Source organism: Ursus maritimus, unplaced genomic scaffold, assembly GCF_017311325.1.
Source record: "Ursus maritimus isolate PB19 unplaced genomic scaffold, ASM1731132v1 scaffold_2, whole genome shotgun sequence".
Taxonomy (NCBI): Eukaryota; Metazoa; Chordata; class Mammalia; order Carnivora; family Ursidae; genus Ursus; species Ursus maritimus.
The window spans coordinates 65,917,889-65,934,429 of record NW_024424452.1 but is presented as its reverse complement, the minus strand read 5'-3'; the positions used below and the strand labels follow the sequence as shown (position 1 = coordinate 65,934,429).

The window sequence follows — 16,541 nt, the reverse complement described above, 5'->3', positions numbered from 1 at the left end:
GGGGCGTGATCTCACAGCTGTGAGATCGTGACCTGAGCCAAAATCAAAGGGTCTGACACTTAACTGACTGAGCCACACAGGTGCCCCTTGGGGAGGATTTTAAAACACTATTGGTTGTTTAAAAAAAAAAAAAAAATTGCCTTATTCTCTATGCTTTTGTTGTTGTTGTTGCTTATTGTAGGTTTCATTAACGAATATCTTGACAAAACATGATCTTCAGAAAATGACGTGTTTAACTGAACAGAGGAGTTGCAAGCCTACATGTCTGCATGCTGTGGCTTAGATTCATTACTTGAATTATTTCCTGAGCGAGTCATTCTCTTAGGTACATGGAAATAATTGAATTATGGCCATGTTTTATGCATATGTTAAATACAGGATATCATATTTTTACAGTGCTTAAATATAGGTGAAATTTACCTTGTGTTTCAGACATTAAAATATTAGAATATTTAAAAAGGAAAACATGCAGCAATTCATTTTACTAACATTTATTCTTTATATTTTCAGTTGATAGCTTTTAACCTTTTGTGCTTCACAACTGGATTTTATCAGCCAATAAAAAAGCAAATGGGTGAAATATTCGTGGCTTAGACAGCTTTTTAAAAAAGCTTTAAAAATGAAGAGTTAATAATATGTGTTAGTGAGAAATATACTACATGATTGACCTGATATTTCCAAGTTTTGGATCTTGTGGAAACGATAGCAAAGAGAATCCGTACAGTCCTTGGCTTAGGAATGCTCATGTCCGCAGTCTTGCCGATGGTGGCAATGGCTATAAGATGTGGGGGTTTTTAACCACTGTTCGCAGCTGCTTCAGCTGCAGATGTGCTAAGAGCTAAGAGACTCTCTGACCTGGGCCTTGGGCATCATTGCTCTGGAAACAGTGGCTACCTCTCTGTCTTCCTCTGCATAGCATGCCTCATAAAGAGAATATGGCTCTTAGGGCACCTGGGTGGCATAGTCGGTCAAACGTCTGACTTTTTTCTTCAGCTCAGGTCACAATTTCAGGGTCCTGGGATTGAGCCCCATATCGGGCTCCACACCCAGTGTGAAGTCTACTAAGGATTCTCTCTCCTTCTCCACCTGCCTGTCCCCCCTGCACTCTCTCTAAAATAAATTTTTCAAAAAAAAAAATATATATATATGGCTCTCTTTTTACCTTATACTTCTCCCATGCATGTGGACCATAGATATGTTTTATATTCAATGTCCTAGACTCATTATAATGCATCTTAAAAATAGAAGTGCTATTAAAAGTGATTTGGGTTTCCAGCTTTTCTTACAAGTATAATGTAGAATATATGCTGTATGATGTATAGGTTGACTGGAACTGCTGGACTTGAAGTCAAAAGAACTAGTCCATGGACATGTCCGTTGCCAGCACTAAATCTTGGTTTCCTAATCTGTAAAATCATCAGATCTTAGAATCTGAGTGGTAACAGTGACCTACGGAGCAATTTGGCACAAGGTTACACTCAGATTTCTTCTGTATCTTTGATACCCGGCCATCCAATGATAGGAAGGTCAATAGCTCATTCTCTTCTGTCAGGTACATACAGTTTTGAAACTCTTGAACAAAAAACATTCTTTGTGTGCCATCTACTGGAGCAGAGAATACTGATGGGGATATTAATACCTGACCTGTCTGTCTCCTGAGTTGAGGAGAGGATCACATGAAATGAGAGTGAAAACAAAGTGATGTGTTGTAAAAATATTAAGTCTCGTGATTACTACTGAGTAGTGCTTTTTCAACTAAGAGCTCTATGAAGGAGTTGACTACCATTTATATTAGTAAAATTTTTCCTATGATAAACTGAGCTTTAAATCTCTGACAAATTACCTTTGGAACCTTGCCTGTTTGTCAGATGGTCAGCAAGTGCTTCTAGTATTTTTGATACTGCCCAGTCTTTGAAAATTAAAGATCTTGACCCACAGTTTAAAAACTACTGGACAAGACTCTTCTTGGGAAGACATTTAGATTCTTAGTGTACAATTCCTGTCATAACTAAGTAAAAGACTGTGATACAAGCTGACCTTGTCTTATGGTTAATATACAAGTCACTTATATAGTAGTTCCCCACCTGCCCTTTATCCGCCACGGTGGATTATTTCTTGTTGTCAGTCTCTTACTGTGCCTGATTTATAAAGTAAACTTTATCATAGGTATGTAGGTATACTAGATGTATTAGGGGTATGGAAAAAGCATAATACATAGAGTGTTCGGTACTATCTGCAGTTTCAGGCCCCCACTGGGGGTTTTGGAATGTATCTCCTGTGAATAAGGGGGACTACTGTATGCTTCTGCCCCACGGTTCGTGTTATTCTTACATATAGTGCATAAAACTATTCACTGGGATAAAAACATGACCGTTTCATGTGCCTACAGTGAATGACAGATGCAGGTGACTTCTGCTTGGTTCCCTTAATAGTTCTGTCTGGTGGTCACACAAAACACAAAGCCGTTTTGGGGTCAGTTTTTTTTCCTTTTTTTTTTTTTAACATATTCGGTGACTTATTCCGCAAGGCCTTTAATTATTAGTATTTTTTTCCAATTGTTAAAACTAATCCACTAAACTAGAAATCTGTTTCCTGAAACACACACACACGCCTGTACACACACACACTTAGCAGCATGGCTAGGTGTGTTGGAGATGCCAGTGATTTGTTGCTCTGTCCATAGCCTTTTCTGAGGGAAGGTCACCCTCACCCCCTCTTGTTTGTGGGGTAGACACCCCTGTCCAAGTCAGGTTGATAAGTGGGCATCTGACCCAAGAGCTTCTTCAAGGGATCGGAGAGGCCAGAGACTGAAGCAGCTGAGAGACGGAGAGGTGAAGCCCGAGCTCGTTCGAGTGGCCATGAGGGGCTGCCGGCAGGAGATACATTCCTGTGAGCAAGCTGAGGAGCTCGCCGGTAGAGAGAACACGGCAAATGCAGCATTTTGGGGGAAGGAGGAGGGAATAGGAGAGAGAGAGAGGGAGAAGAGAGACCAGAGACAGAGACCCAGACCAGACTGTGCGCAGTCCCGGAACAAGAAGAAGAGAAGTGATGCTGGCGATTTTCCAGATGTAATTTGCCGAAGTTCTGCCTGCATAGCTCTTTCCTTTGGATGAGGTTCTTGTACTCTTCTAATAAATAACTCTCTGCTTCCATTAGCTTCCGTGGGGCCTTTCCCCCGGCATCTGAAAGAGTCCTGAAAGAGCACTAAGGTTAAAGACGAAGTATCAAAGGTACATCTTTGGTTGAAGCCTGCTACGGAATACTATTCTAGAAATTGTCCATTTCTACATCGTCATAATAATAAGTAAGCACTCGTTTTTGTTTTTTTTTTAAGATTTTATTTATTTATTCAACAGAGAGAGAGACAGCCAGCGAGAGAGGGAACACAAGCAGGGGGAGTGGGAGAGGAAGAAGCAGGCTCCTAGTGGAAGAGCCTGATGTGGGGCTCGATCCCATAACGCCGGGATCACGCCCTGAGTCGAAGGCAGACGCTTAACCGCTGTGCCACCCAGGCGCCCCAAGCATTCGTTTTTTAACTTCTCGGCCCTCTTAATTTTAAATTCTATCGGGATTATTATTATTTGCTTTGCTTTTGTTACAGAAATGAGAAGTGTGTTGTAAACCGATGTTGCTTTTATTTCTGTGGGGGAAGTCCGTGTGCATAGGTTAGTCTCAAATCTCAAAGTCTTGGATCAGGTTGGCCATCATGGTGAGGGCATCAGTAGACCGCTGTGCTGTTTTCTGTGTCACAGCCTTTGACCAACTGTTTGCAAGTATTTAAGAGTATGCCACCCACTATAAATTGTGTTTGGTACCCTATAAACCTGTTAGGAGGACTTTAGTGTTTCACATTTAACAAGAGGACCTCAACTTTTGTACTTCTGTGTCAGATGCGAGTGCTTAAGGAGATACACGGTGGGTAAATCAAAACAACAGTGCTTACCTGACATACTGGTACCTTTGGTTGTGCAAGTGTAATTTATGCACATTTTCTTAACCGCTTATTCTACCTGAGTTTCCTTCTCTCCCTCACCATCCCCCCACTTAGGGCAAGTATTGTCTTCAGAACTGTGATTACACAAAGAAAGCATTCTCTCCGAGCTACTATCTGTATTCTTGACAAATGCTTCTTATTAGAAAGGACTTTATGGACAATTAGATTTTTTGCACTGTTACTGAAATAATGAGAAATGGTTTCAGGTAGTTTAGAAACTGTTGATGGATTTTGCTAGGAAGCACTAACGATCAGATGCAGAAGTCAAGCTCATCGTTCCCTTAGGTTTTCAGATCTTATATTCGCATCCAACATCCTAAGTATTATAACTGACTGGAGCTTTCAGCTTACAAACACTTCCTTGACTTGATTTTCCCAAATGGAACCAAGTTCCTGTTTCTCCACAAAGAATGGCTTTTTACTGGTACGTGATGAAGAGGACAGTCATTTGATGGCCACGTCTTTGACCCTGTTTTCCAAACGATTTTATTCTCTTATGTCTTTTGCTCATTCAGTTAACCCAGGATAGTTACTAAACTATAATACTACAGTTTTAGCAAAAGATTTATTTTTCCCGTCCTGTAGATTGAGTCCTTTTTATTTTTAAACACCAGACAGTGTGATGACCTTGTTCACATAATAAGATTCACCTGTTTTGAAAGTCTACAGACTCAAACATGTATTAGTGACCATATAATTCCCAAACGAAGCGTCAAACCAAATTCTGATCTGTCAGAATGAGCTTTTACGATCCATTTTAATATTTGAAACTGTTTAGTAAACTGTAAAGCAGAATACAAAAATGAGATATTTTTATGTTAAGGTTAATTGGTCCTCGGGCCCCATATTCATAGCATAAAGAGAAGCCACTATACCAGTAATGGAAGATAAAGTTTGTATCTTCTAAGCTAAGACAGCTTAGAAAATTGTTGAATGGGGCCGCTCCTTCTCTATGTAACTGTAACTCCCTTCTTCAATGGGATCACAGTTCTAGGATGGTACTGGGGTATTATTACCATCAACACATGTATTTTTAAAGTCACAGATTACTTCAAGCTTGAGTGGGGACTCTTAGGTTCTATGTTGAACTAATCATTAAAATATTTTACTTTTTCGTATCCCCAAAATAGCAATCAGGGCAATACTCATAGATACATGGCAGTTGTAGAAATTCAGACCTATGATTTCATTCCCCTTGAAGTTTCAATGATCATATGCATTCTAGTTGAGTATTTCAGTGTTTTAGAGTATAGTTTATTGAAGGTAGATAAACACTTTATATTTTGATCTTAAGGGCACACAGCTGGCATTGAAATGAATTTACTTCTGATTATAGAGAAAAACATCTTACAATTATTTTTTACACAATATTTTGTCAGAAAAAAATATCACTTTGATATATATTGGACCTTGATAAGCAGGGCCCTGTTGTTATTGAGGACTTTTTTCAAATAGTAGGTGGGTTTTTATAGAATTTTGAAGTAGACAGAAATATTAAGTCAGCTTATGTTCTGATTTTATTTTAGATGTGTGAAGACTTTTTGACATTATATCCTCCTCCCTGTGCCTAGCATGGTGCTTGGCACATAGCACTGAGTAACTATTTAATAACTGACAGATTTTCTTGAAAAATTTTTTAGAACACATACAAGGGAATTCTTTTAAGTCTAGACTTACTGATATGTACGGAGAAGAGTTACATCTGCTTCAGTGAAATACAGGATTGAACCAGATGGTCTTAATGAAAGGTCATTCTCCGAGTGATCTGGTATCTTTGAAATGGGTCCGTAGAAATCGTTCCAACAGCCATAGCTTATTGTTTGGGAATTTTCAGAATATACTGTACCTTACCTTAGCAGCACTCCGATGTCCTGTCGGCGTCGTTCTTTTGTATTGAGCTAAAGAAGAAACATTTTACCAAGTGGACACATTGTTTAATTTTGTTTTGCATTTACTAGATTGCAGTGCGAGGCCAATAAATTAAACCCAGGCAGTTCTGTTGCTAATTACACACAACTTCTCTTGAGTATCAGATATTCAAATCCATTTTATGAATATGGTAGGGAGAATAACAACTGTAAAACAAAGCAGTGTGCATGTAAGTGACTGTTAGCGTGCATTTCAGAAAAGGATAAATGCTCACCATATGGTACAATTACTGCGTCCAAGTTTTCAAATTAGCTTCTCTCATCCTCCTTATTACTGTCTTTAAAAAGAGAGGAAAAAACCCAACATGATTTATCTACTCTGCAGCAGAACTCTTGACGCAAAACAGCAGCCCAGTTCTGTCCAGTTTTTTTTCCCCTTAGCATAATAGAGGCTGTCGGACTTTTTTATACTAATTACTGTGTGAGCCTCAGATGAACCCCCTTCAATTCACAGGGCTTTGTTAAGGGAGGAGCTGTCAATGTGTCTGCCCGTTTGCAGCTGTGCTGTGGCTTTAGCTTGCTTAACATTATGCTGCTTTTTAGACTTGACAGAAGGGATTTTTTTTTTTTTTTATTAAGGCAAAGCAGCCTTGTAGCGAAATGGTTTAAGCAGCTGCATTGTAGGGAAGCACAAAGAAGTTATTATTGTGTCTGTTTAGGGGGGTAGGACGGAGGGGGAGATATTCGGCTGCTGTTGATGCCGATTGTTGACTTGCCATCTGCCAGATAGGGAGAAGAAAAAAAATGACAGCTCCAGCAGGGTGTTCAAGAGGTTGTTTGGAGAGACGCATAAACATGTGCAGATGTCGAGCTGAATAATGGCTGGAACTTGAGACGGTTTATGATGCTGCTGATGTTTGTGCGTATACAGAGCGAATGTATGTGTGGATTTGGTTAACCAAGGGTACATACTAATTATCATTGTTTTCCTGCCTGCCCCCCTCCCCCTTATTTCGTTAATTAGTTTAGGGACTTAATACTTCCTCTTCCTTCTCTTGTTCACATATAGTTGCAGAAAGCAGCTTCTTCTCTAAATAGCAACGCAAACTTTCTCGTTGGCCCCTAGAGACGGCAGCTCATCTAGTCGGTTCATGGGGTGTGAATTGTTAACTGGGAACAGGAGATTTGGGCTAGGAAGTCAGGCAGGTAAATGGCCACGCTTTTCGTGTGTACACGGACAGTTTAACACTAGTCAGGATTGTCAACTCTTACTCGAGACTGAATGGATTTGTTTTATAGCCGACCACTAGGGGTGAGATAGAGAGTCCCGAATTTATTTTACCAAGTAATCCCGTCCTACTTTGAACTCCGATGTGACTAGTTGTGAAGCAAAGTTGTATGGGAACCAGGCCTTCTTGGCTAATACTCTTTTTTCCTCTCGGTCGTCTTTGATTCTGTGAATGACAGGCATACATTGTCATTGCCCAGTGATGGTTTGGCTGTAGGTTTCCTTCTGATCCCTTCTTGTCACTAGGTGTTAGAGATGTGCCATCTCTGTAATTTTTCAAAAGGCCGTAACACTCAGAGTGAATGTTTATTAATACCTGTTTGATCACTTTAAGTAATCAAGAAGAAACAGGGTGTAAAGTCCAGTTTCTCAAAGGTGTTTTTGTGTAGGACACCAAATTTTTGTAAAATTTGATCCCATATATTTATTTTTTAAAAACGTTTGTCAAATCTTAAAATCAAGCACGATGTGAGTGAAACTGCTGGAAAACAGAAAGAGAAGACTTCTCTTTCCCCTTTTTTTCCCTATTTGGATTTATATTACAAAACAACAACAAAAAAATGTGTGTGGTGTAATTAAAGAGTTTTTTTTTTAACTTTTGGTAAACTCCTGTTTTCCTAAAACATTTAGGATTTTGTTGCATGATTATGAAGCAGAAATGCCTAACGTGTGGCTGAAAGGCAAACATGACTGACAGAGCTTTCTGACCAGAGTACTGTCTTTGTGAAAGGACCGGAGGAAGATTATCTGTTATTTTCCATTCTTCGTAAAGAAATAGAGGTCAGGTCTATTTGGAAAAACTTTCGAGCTCACTGTCAATTTCTCTTCAAGTGACTCTAATCTGTGTTTGCTGCAAAGGCTTAGAGGCTCATCAGCCACCCTGGACCTTGCCTTTGTCTTGTTGCGTATTTAGTTTCTTCTTTTATTTAGAGGCCACGGATATGCCCCTGTTTTTTGTTTGTGGAATTATGTACAAACATTTGTCGTTTCTCGGTCAGTGCTGACCTCCCTGCAAAGTGTGGGAGCAAGCGGCGTGCCGGTTTCCAGGTAGGGGCATTATTAAACCGAGTGAGTGGGGTATGACAGGACGCCAGCGAGTGGCTGAACAAAAGCCAGCGTCTATAAAAGCAGACTTGCACTTCTGGGCTGTATTCATCATGTCCTGTTACTTCTTTTTTCAGAGCCATTTACAAAGTCTGAGCTGTGCTGGCAAGTATACATGCTAGGGTGATTATAATATTAGAGGCAGAGTGTCTTTGAACTTGGCACAGACCAGATTTCAGCATCACGTCCCTTGGATGAGTGACTTTACGGAAGTCCTTTCCCTGGTTAAGGGTCAGTTTCTTCCCGTGCTGGAGGAAGGCCGCCGGAACCGCTAAGGCACAGATCGCGGCAGGACTAAATGAGATGCTGATATATTTAGAATGTCTGGACCCCGCGCCCTGGGAGCTTTTCGGAGTATTTTGTTTTGGGGAGGTGTGGTGTGTAGGTCTGCAGATCTGTAACTGGTGTGAGTGGGGCGCCTCCCAATGCTGGGAGTGTTGCACGGTGAGCACGCACCGTTCTCGAGGTCCAGGAAGAGATGTGAGGTGCTTCTTAGAACCTTATGTCTATTTAGTGATTTAGGATTGTTTATCAATCTGAAAGGAAGATGGTTGTTGAAGGAGAATATAAGAAAACTATTGACTGGAACTTTCTGGGCTGTGGTGCAAGTGGTTATCCAGGCATGATTTCATACTGTAGCTTGTAAAATCATTTCTCTACTTGAAAAATTCAGCCTCAGATGGCTGAAAACCGTATTTATTCCTTTAATTCAGTATTAATCTCATTATCTTAGAACCACCCTTTTTTCTGCTATGGCCAACACTTAAGCTGTATTTGGGTTATAATTATTTTTTAAAACTAGATTTTCAGACATATCACAGTGACTAAATTTAATGATCGTAGTGAACAAACAACACTAAAAATAACGTTTTATCTCCTCGTGGACTTTGAAAACAAGATGGGATTGCCCCAGCTCCTGATTTTGCAGCCGAAGACACCGATGAGGCTCATCCAGTGAGTGGCACAGCGTTTTCCTGGAGGCGAGAGGGGGCGGCTGTGGCCGGCGACAGTCCCTCACGTCAGCGTAGCCTGGTTAGTGCCCACACGTGTGCAGGTGGTAGGTGTTTCCTCAAGGTTTTTCCTTTCCTCCCTGATTTTGGGTGAAGAGTCAAGGAAGGCATCTAGCTGCTTTAGTGGTTAATAGGACTGGTATAGTGACTAAGGACTTCTGTTTTGGTTTTGAAGAATAAATTGGTTACACTTTAAAAAAAAAAAAGAAAAGAAAAGAAAAAACCCCTCAATCTGAACGCTGTAGAACACAATGCTGGCTTCTCTGAAGGAGATTTTAATATCTAATAGCACGTGGTGATAAATGCCAGTGTTCATATACAGATAGTTAAGTGTTACCATTTAATTTTCTTTTTAATAATGGCATTACCAAAAACAACTTCCAGTACCAGAGAAGTGGAAATATCCCCGAGCCCATGACACGTGGCATCTCAGATGACGAGGAGACTCTGCCGCCGTGAAGACATATGAGTGAAACTGGTGCTCGGTGTATTTTCAGGATAATCCAAAAAACCTTGAGGAACTTCTAGCGTTAATGGTATAGAGATGCATTTGAATTGTGCCTCAGAAAAATCCTGCATGAATAGTAATTTTTAAAAATATTGGCCAGTATGTTGAAAACAGAAGAGTATTTCTCTGTCTGACATATTCTTTAAGGCATCTTGCTAAATGTTTTGGCTTAAAATTTTTAATGTGTTTTCGTTTCAAGAAAATCTGATTAAAGATGTTGGTAAACTTGGTAGCACTTTTTAGAACAGAAGATGATTAAGATACAAAGGCAGAAAGGCAGAAACCGTGAAGTTCGTGTAGTTTTTGGCTGGGCAAGTCACTTATTTGCTTGAGACTGGAACACAGCATCAAAGTTCATAATTTTATACTTTTCAGTGAAAGCACATAGAACAGCAGCTGTTGTTTCCTGGCATCTCTCTGAGGAGATATTTAAACTTAAGTATATATATTTATTATAGAAAAGAGTTTTATGAAATGACCTTCTTTCCCTTCTCTGCATTTACAGTATGTTCCACTGACTCTTAAGCTAACTCTAGGTACTTTGTGTTTTAGTAAAATAGGATTTGGAATGCAAGAATTTTTTTTCTTCGACCTTAAATTTTCCATAGTATAGTATAATTCAAGAAGAACACAACTGTTTAATTCCCGTAGCACATATTTTAAGAACCCTGTTTAGTCAGAGTTATGCCAGGTACTGGTATAGTTCCTGAGAGGAGACTCACCCCTTAACTTGGGGAAACAAGGGCTTAGATGCAAACACAAATTCTTTATAAGAGTGTATTTCCACTAAATGGAAACCATATGTGAAAGTAAAGCTTGTTACTTACCTGCTTAGAATAATTTTTATCTCCCTTCAGGAGGTCACTTACTGTAAGACAACTCTGGGCTGTGTTAGTTGGGGGGCGTTGGTGGCGTGTGGTTGGCTGGTCACTAGAGCACTCACACATAAGGCTCTGACGTGAAGCTTAGCACTTTTTATATTCTTCAGTTAAAAGTTGGCCACGTCGCTGTAGTGTACAGGGCTGGTTATTCATTGTTTCATATCCAGTGTTTGGTACATCCTAAAAAATCTTTGACGTGCAAATGCCAGAAAACTTTTTTCCTACTCTGTGTGAAATAGGTACTTTCTGAGGAAAAGGAATAAAACACCCAGCGCACGTTGCATTAGATCCAGGAAAGGAAACTGATCATCCTCACGCTCTGTGAAGATGTTTCCAGTTTTAGAAGCAGTCCAAAAATGCGGTCAGTGCTTTGACCCTGCCCTACCAATTTATCGTTTGTCTTATAGTTTAGTAACAGGCGAGGGATTTGTAATAAATGAGCCCGTTGGCTCTGGGCTGCTTGTAGGAAGACCCCCCGTCACCTGTAGTTTGGTGCTGAATGTTAATCTCTTAGAATTACTTTATCTTTACTCCAAGATTCCTATGTTCTGGTGTCTTGCAGTTTTTAAATGACAAATTACCCTGCAGAGACCATTATGACAGAAACTCGAGAGAACTTAAGAGAGTATTTATACAATGCAGAATCATTTATGTAATTTTTCATTTCGTTGGATTTTGAATGACTTTCATGACTGATGCCTCAAGTCATTTTCCTTCATGATGCCTTGATTTCAGGAAAATCTTTCCTTTCAAACTTACTGGAAACTCTTGAAAACAAACACTCCTATGCTTGTAGAGGTACAGATGATGAGGAGGAAAGAAATATTTATGTATAATGAGAAATATGCCCATTTCAGGTTTTTTTAAAAGGTGATTTTTATGGGAAGGGTAGGTAGATTGCTTTCTGAAATTTCCTGTCTATGTGTTAGGTAATACTGCCCTCAGAGGGCCAAGGTAAGTAAATTCATTTTTAACATTGAGAAGCAGCTTTTCTGCTCTTTATCTGATCAATAAGCTTGCTTTGGGGAGGAGGAGTGAACTTCTTTGAATAATTGAATAGTGTTTGATTTGTTCTGTTCTTTTGAAAATGTTCGCTGTCCCTGCACTTGCGTGTGCTGACCACATCAAGCCCATTCAGCCCTTCTCTAAGAACAAGAAGGCAGATGACGGCCCACAGGCTGCTACATTAGATCGTTTACAAAGAGGATAAGAAAATTATCTAGGAAAGTTAGGATGATTGCACTTGGGTGTCTTTTGCTTTTTGTCTCTTGGATAACAGATAATTCTGACATTCAAAAGTAGTTGAACCACACTTTTGAATATCTAACCCCATTCATTGAAATGGAAACATTTTATTCCCTTCAGTTTTATAAACTTAAGCATAATAACATCTTTACGGTACAAATCAAGAATAATTTACTTCACTGGATATGTAGTCATTACATATAAATACAAAATGTCCTACCAGTTGAAATATAGTATCATTCCTAAGTAGTTTTGAAAGCCTAACATTAATGTATGGTTTAACACATACCCACATTCAGAGTGGTTGAGGTTAAATAATTAACTTGCAAAATAAAAAGGAAGAGTGAGAGAGGACTGGTATGAAAGTAATGAGTTGTATACCCTTGTGTTCGCTTTTTGTATGTGCTAACGTTTTATGAGATAATCCAAAAGAAACACGGAGATGTCTAGTCGTAGATGCAGTGGATTGCTGGATTTTTTTTTTCCCATAGAGTTACTTGATATTGGGTTAAGAAAGATGTTTTTGGCGTTATCTGTTTTTAATAAAAGAGTTCGATTGGTTGAGCATAAATGATACGTAACTCATTGTTATCAGTAATATTGGATGAAAATAGGATATGAGCAGAGTGAATAACAAAAATTGAAATTTTATCCACAAAAAACCAGTATCTGCTCTGCTCAACTAATGTGGAACAGTGACAGTTGGGCCAAATGAGATTAACGAATTACACTTTATTTTAAATATTCCTCTTACTTTTGTGTAGTTTAATACGCTTCTGTGTATGAAGCACTCACTATCTCTTTTTTGTTTAGCCATACTTGATTCATTTAACAAATGCTGTGTAATGCTCAGTATGAGCCAGATGTTCTGTGTACTTCATAAATATATTTTTTGAAGATTTCATTTATTTGAGAAAGAGAGAGAGAGAGCATGAGAGGGGGCAAGAACAGAGGCAGAGGGAGAAGCAGGCTCCCCGCTAAGCAGGGAGCCCAGTGCGGGGCTCGATCCCAGGACCCTGGGATCAGGACCTGAGCCGAAGGCAGACACTTAACCTACTGAGCCACCCAGGCGCCCCCCTCATAAGTATTAATTAATTTCTTCTAAACTATTGTCCCCGTTTTCCACAAGAGGAAGCTGAGGCACAGAGATGGTAAGCAGTATGCCCAAAGGCGCACAGCTAGTTAGCGGCAGAGTTGGCCTTTGAACTTCAGAGCACATGCTTCCTGCCGCTGGTATAATACCCTTCCTCCTTTGAGGGTGTGAGCAGTGTGGCAGAGCAGGATTTTGTTTGTTTATTCAGATCTCAGCTTTGTCCTTGGCTTGTTGGCAGCGTCCCGGAGCCTCCGCATGGCTGTGCTGAGTGAGGACGCCCTGGCACGTGTCTCTCCATGTCGCTGTGGGGAGGTCACGGGGTGAAGCCTGAGCACTGTGCGTGGGGCCGTGTGCACTTCGGTGTCCCCTTCGTCCCGCCGTCTAGCGCTTCTTCCGTTCACCACTTACCTGCCGTGAGACTCGTCTTGGTCAGCATACAGCCTAGGAAAAAACGAAGGGGAGGAGGATGGGGTTGGGAAGGCCATGGATTCAGCCCCAGAGGAATAGAGTTTGTGGTTTGATTGGTATCATTTTGGGGTCTTGAGCTACTGGAAATTTATTATAGGAGTCACTCGATCGGTGACCGTCTGAGATAAAACCCTGTTTTGTTGGGTTTTATTCTACAAGGCAGTGATTCGAGTATCGGGGTGGGAGGGTTGACTCACCTGAGGCTTTTCTCAGATGGCACAGGCCTTCTCCCGAGGGGCAGGCGCTACTGCCAGCCCCCACCAGCTGCCCTCGGGAGACCCTGTGATGGTTGTGTATGCGCCCCATCAGACGTGTTCTCACTGGAACGTGCATTGAGCTGTGCAGCGTTGTGTGAGAGTGAGATTTCTGTTTGAGAGAGCTTTGCTGACATGAGTGTGGTTCACGTAGTGGTCGTAGTGGTAGGTTTGTTTATTCAGTTCACGGATAAATACCAGCCTGCTCTGTGGTAGGTGCTGGATGGAGATACACTGTGAGTAGGTTTGGTTTTGGACTCCCTGCCTCCGTATCTGATACTCACTGAGGCTGTTGACTGCTGTGTAGGTATGATGTGGGAGATCACGTTAATTTAAACATTTAGGGACTCGGGTGGCGAAATGGAAAATATTTCTAGTAAAGAAGTTGTAAAATGGCATCTTTTAAAAATTTGTCCATTTCTTTGAAACTGTTTAAAGTTCTGTGGCCCTAGCTACTTTGTTAAAACAGTACAGGAATGTTCAGTGCAGTGTGTGGCATTGGAGACTTTTTGCTGTCGTGCAGAAAGCAGATTAAAAAGAAGGCTCTGCTTTCACAATCTACAAGGGCGTAAATGTAAGCAAAATAATAATTTAGCTCACATTTAACCCAGCAGGAAGCTGAGTGCAGATTGAGTAATTCTCCACAACATATCTACTGCTATGTAAACTAATCTCACGGTTTGTTCTTCATTACATTGCCAAGATGCTGTGTTTCTGTTGGCTAGTTTGTGTGGATGCTTTTTGTTCTCTCTTTCTTCTCTCCATCTTGCCATTCACCTTGCTCTTCTCTCAAAGTAAAACTGAATACTGTAATTCTTTTAAGATGTTCTTAATGTTTAAAAGAATAATGAGTAAGTGTCACATTTTTGTTTTCGAAAAACAAAGGGAGACGGGATTTGGTTAACTGATTTACAGAATACCTGGCAACAGAGAGCAGAATGCTTAACGATAGGCGATCATTGTGCAGCTTTCCGGAAAAGAGAGGAAAATGATCAAGTAGGTGAAGTACCGGCGGGCCCGCCGTTCTGACCTCAGACGAGGTCACTCTGGAACATTTGGGGTATACAGCACGTGGGTCCTTTTCTCATCACTGCTTCAGCTTCAAAGCGAAGCCTGGACCCCTGCCTTTAGGAAGGAGATATGAAAACTACACCTAATGTAAAAATGACAAGTTCATGCATTATGCAGTGGAAGCACAATTTCTTGACTATAATATCCTTTTCAAAATAATCACGAAGGAGCATATGTGGGAAAGCAGAGGAATGTGGGTACATCTGGAAAGCTTTTAAGGCATCTTGGAAGCACAAGGCAGAATCGCCGGAATTGTAAACACCTTCCATCTGGCCGGCTGCAGTGGTACCACTGACCGGTCCAAGAGCGGACACATCGCTCAGGGAGCTCCTGTGACAGCCAGACGAGCAGGGGGAAATCATCAGGAACATTTGAGTGCTCTGCAGTAGGACCTCTTTGGTCAGTACTGTGCGGCAGCCGTGAGAGGAAGGGCCGTCCCGCAGGCTCTGCAAACCGAAGGCTCCGGAGTGGCGGCCTCGGCGAAATCGGCCTCGGCACGATCGCCAGGTCCCCGCGTGCGGTGTCGGGAGGCTTCAAAGAGGAGCGGGCGCAGGCCGGGAGCTCGCCGGGAAGCGCTGGAGGCCCCGTGCTGACGTTGCTGCCGGCGGGTCCCGCGGGAAGGCGTCCGAGCACGTGACGAGCACCGGCCCGGCCACGCCCCGGGGAGGGGCCGCCCCTCCGTGTGACCTCCTCGGTAGGTCGTGGAGACTGAGGAAGGAAGTGGGAGAATTTTTCGTTTTGCATTGTAACTGCCCAGGGCACCCCCTTTTCCGCAGCGCTGCCCTCACAGCTGCCCGCCCTTAAAGCTCCGGGGGCGCGGGTCCTGGGCCCCGAGCATCGGTCCCGCCTTCTCGGTGCGCGTGCGCAGCCCCACACGCAGGGACTTCGAAGGAGCGACAGTCTCAGAAGCCCGTTTCCCGCGGGTCCAGATCGGAGTGTTTGAGAACCTTGTCCTTGCAGCTGTGATGCTTGGAGCTGCGGGCAGCACCTGACAGTGAGGCAGCAGGGCACACGTGGGCAGCAGACCCCGCCCAGTTTTCGGAGACCGTGGAGACGCAGCCGGAGCGGTTGATGACGGGCAAGGAGGTGGCGCAGATGACACTGCGGAGCGTGACACTTCCACTCCGACCAAGGGCAAGGGAAGAATACGCCGGAGAGGGCTTAATAAAAGGGGATGACAGCCCAGCCTTTAGGTTTGTAGGAGCTGGAACACCTAATCCACATGTATCTAGTAATCTCGTAGAATATGCAGTAGTTTCATTTTTTAAAAGATTACGTTTCAGATTGTTCCTGTGAGTTGAAAAATTGTTACTATGCTAGCTCATTGCAATGTAGATAATACAAAAAAAAATCCTTAGGATTATTTTCAAGACACTTGTAAGAGACGACGATGATAATTTCAGTGAGAAATTCTACTTCTTTTATTCCCCGAGAGACATTTGTAGGTCTTTTACTTAGAACTAATTGGAATGGAACACTTGCAACCCACTATATAAAAGTGGAACAATTTCAGAGATTGCAAATGTTTCGTTTTGTTTATCATCATGCATTTCTGCAGTAACTGCATTTGACTTTATGATTTTTAAGATAGATAAGACATAGCGCATTATTGTGAATTATATATTCAGTATTTACTTGTTTGTGTTGCTAATATTTATTTATGAAAATCCACTAGTGGAAAAAATAACCTGCTATATTTTCTCTTAGGTGGTTCATTTGTAAATGTGGTTGGCATCTGTCAACAAACAACTAAATAA

The 16,541-nt window shown here is 41.6% G+C and overlaps 1 protein-coding gene across 7 annotated transcripts in view; it reads left to right on the top strand.

Moving 5' to 3' along the window:
* Positions 1-16,541, top strand: part of AKT3 (AKT serine/threonine kinase 3) — a 306,055-nt gene that overhangs the window by 107,535 nt on the left and 181,979 nt on the right. Inside the window, exon 1 of one of the 7 annotated variants that reach the window (XM_040636076.1) lies at positions 3,288-3,304. The exons of the other annotated variants lie outside the window; for them this stretch is intronic. The gene's annotated coding sequence lies outside the window, so the exon portion shown is untranslated. Of the gene's footprint in view, positions 1-3,287; positions 3,305-16,541 lie in introns of those variants that run through there. 7 annotated transcript variants of the gene reach the window in all.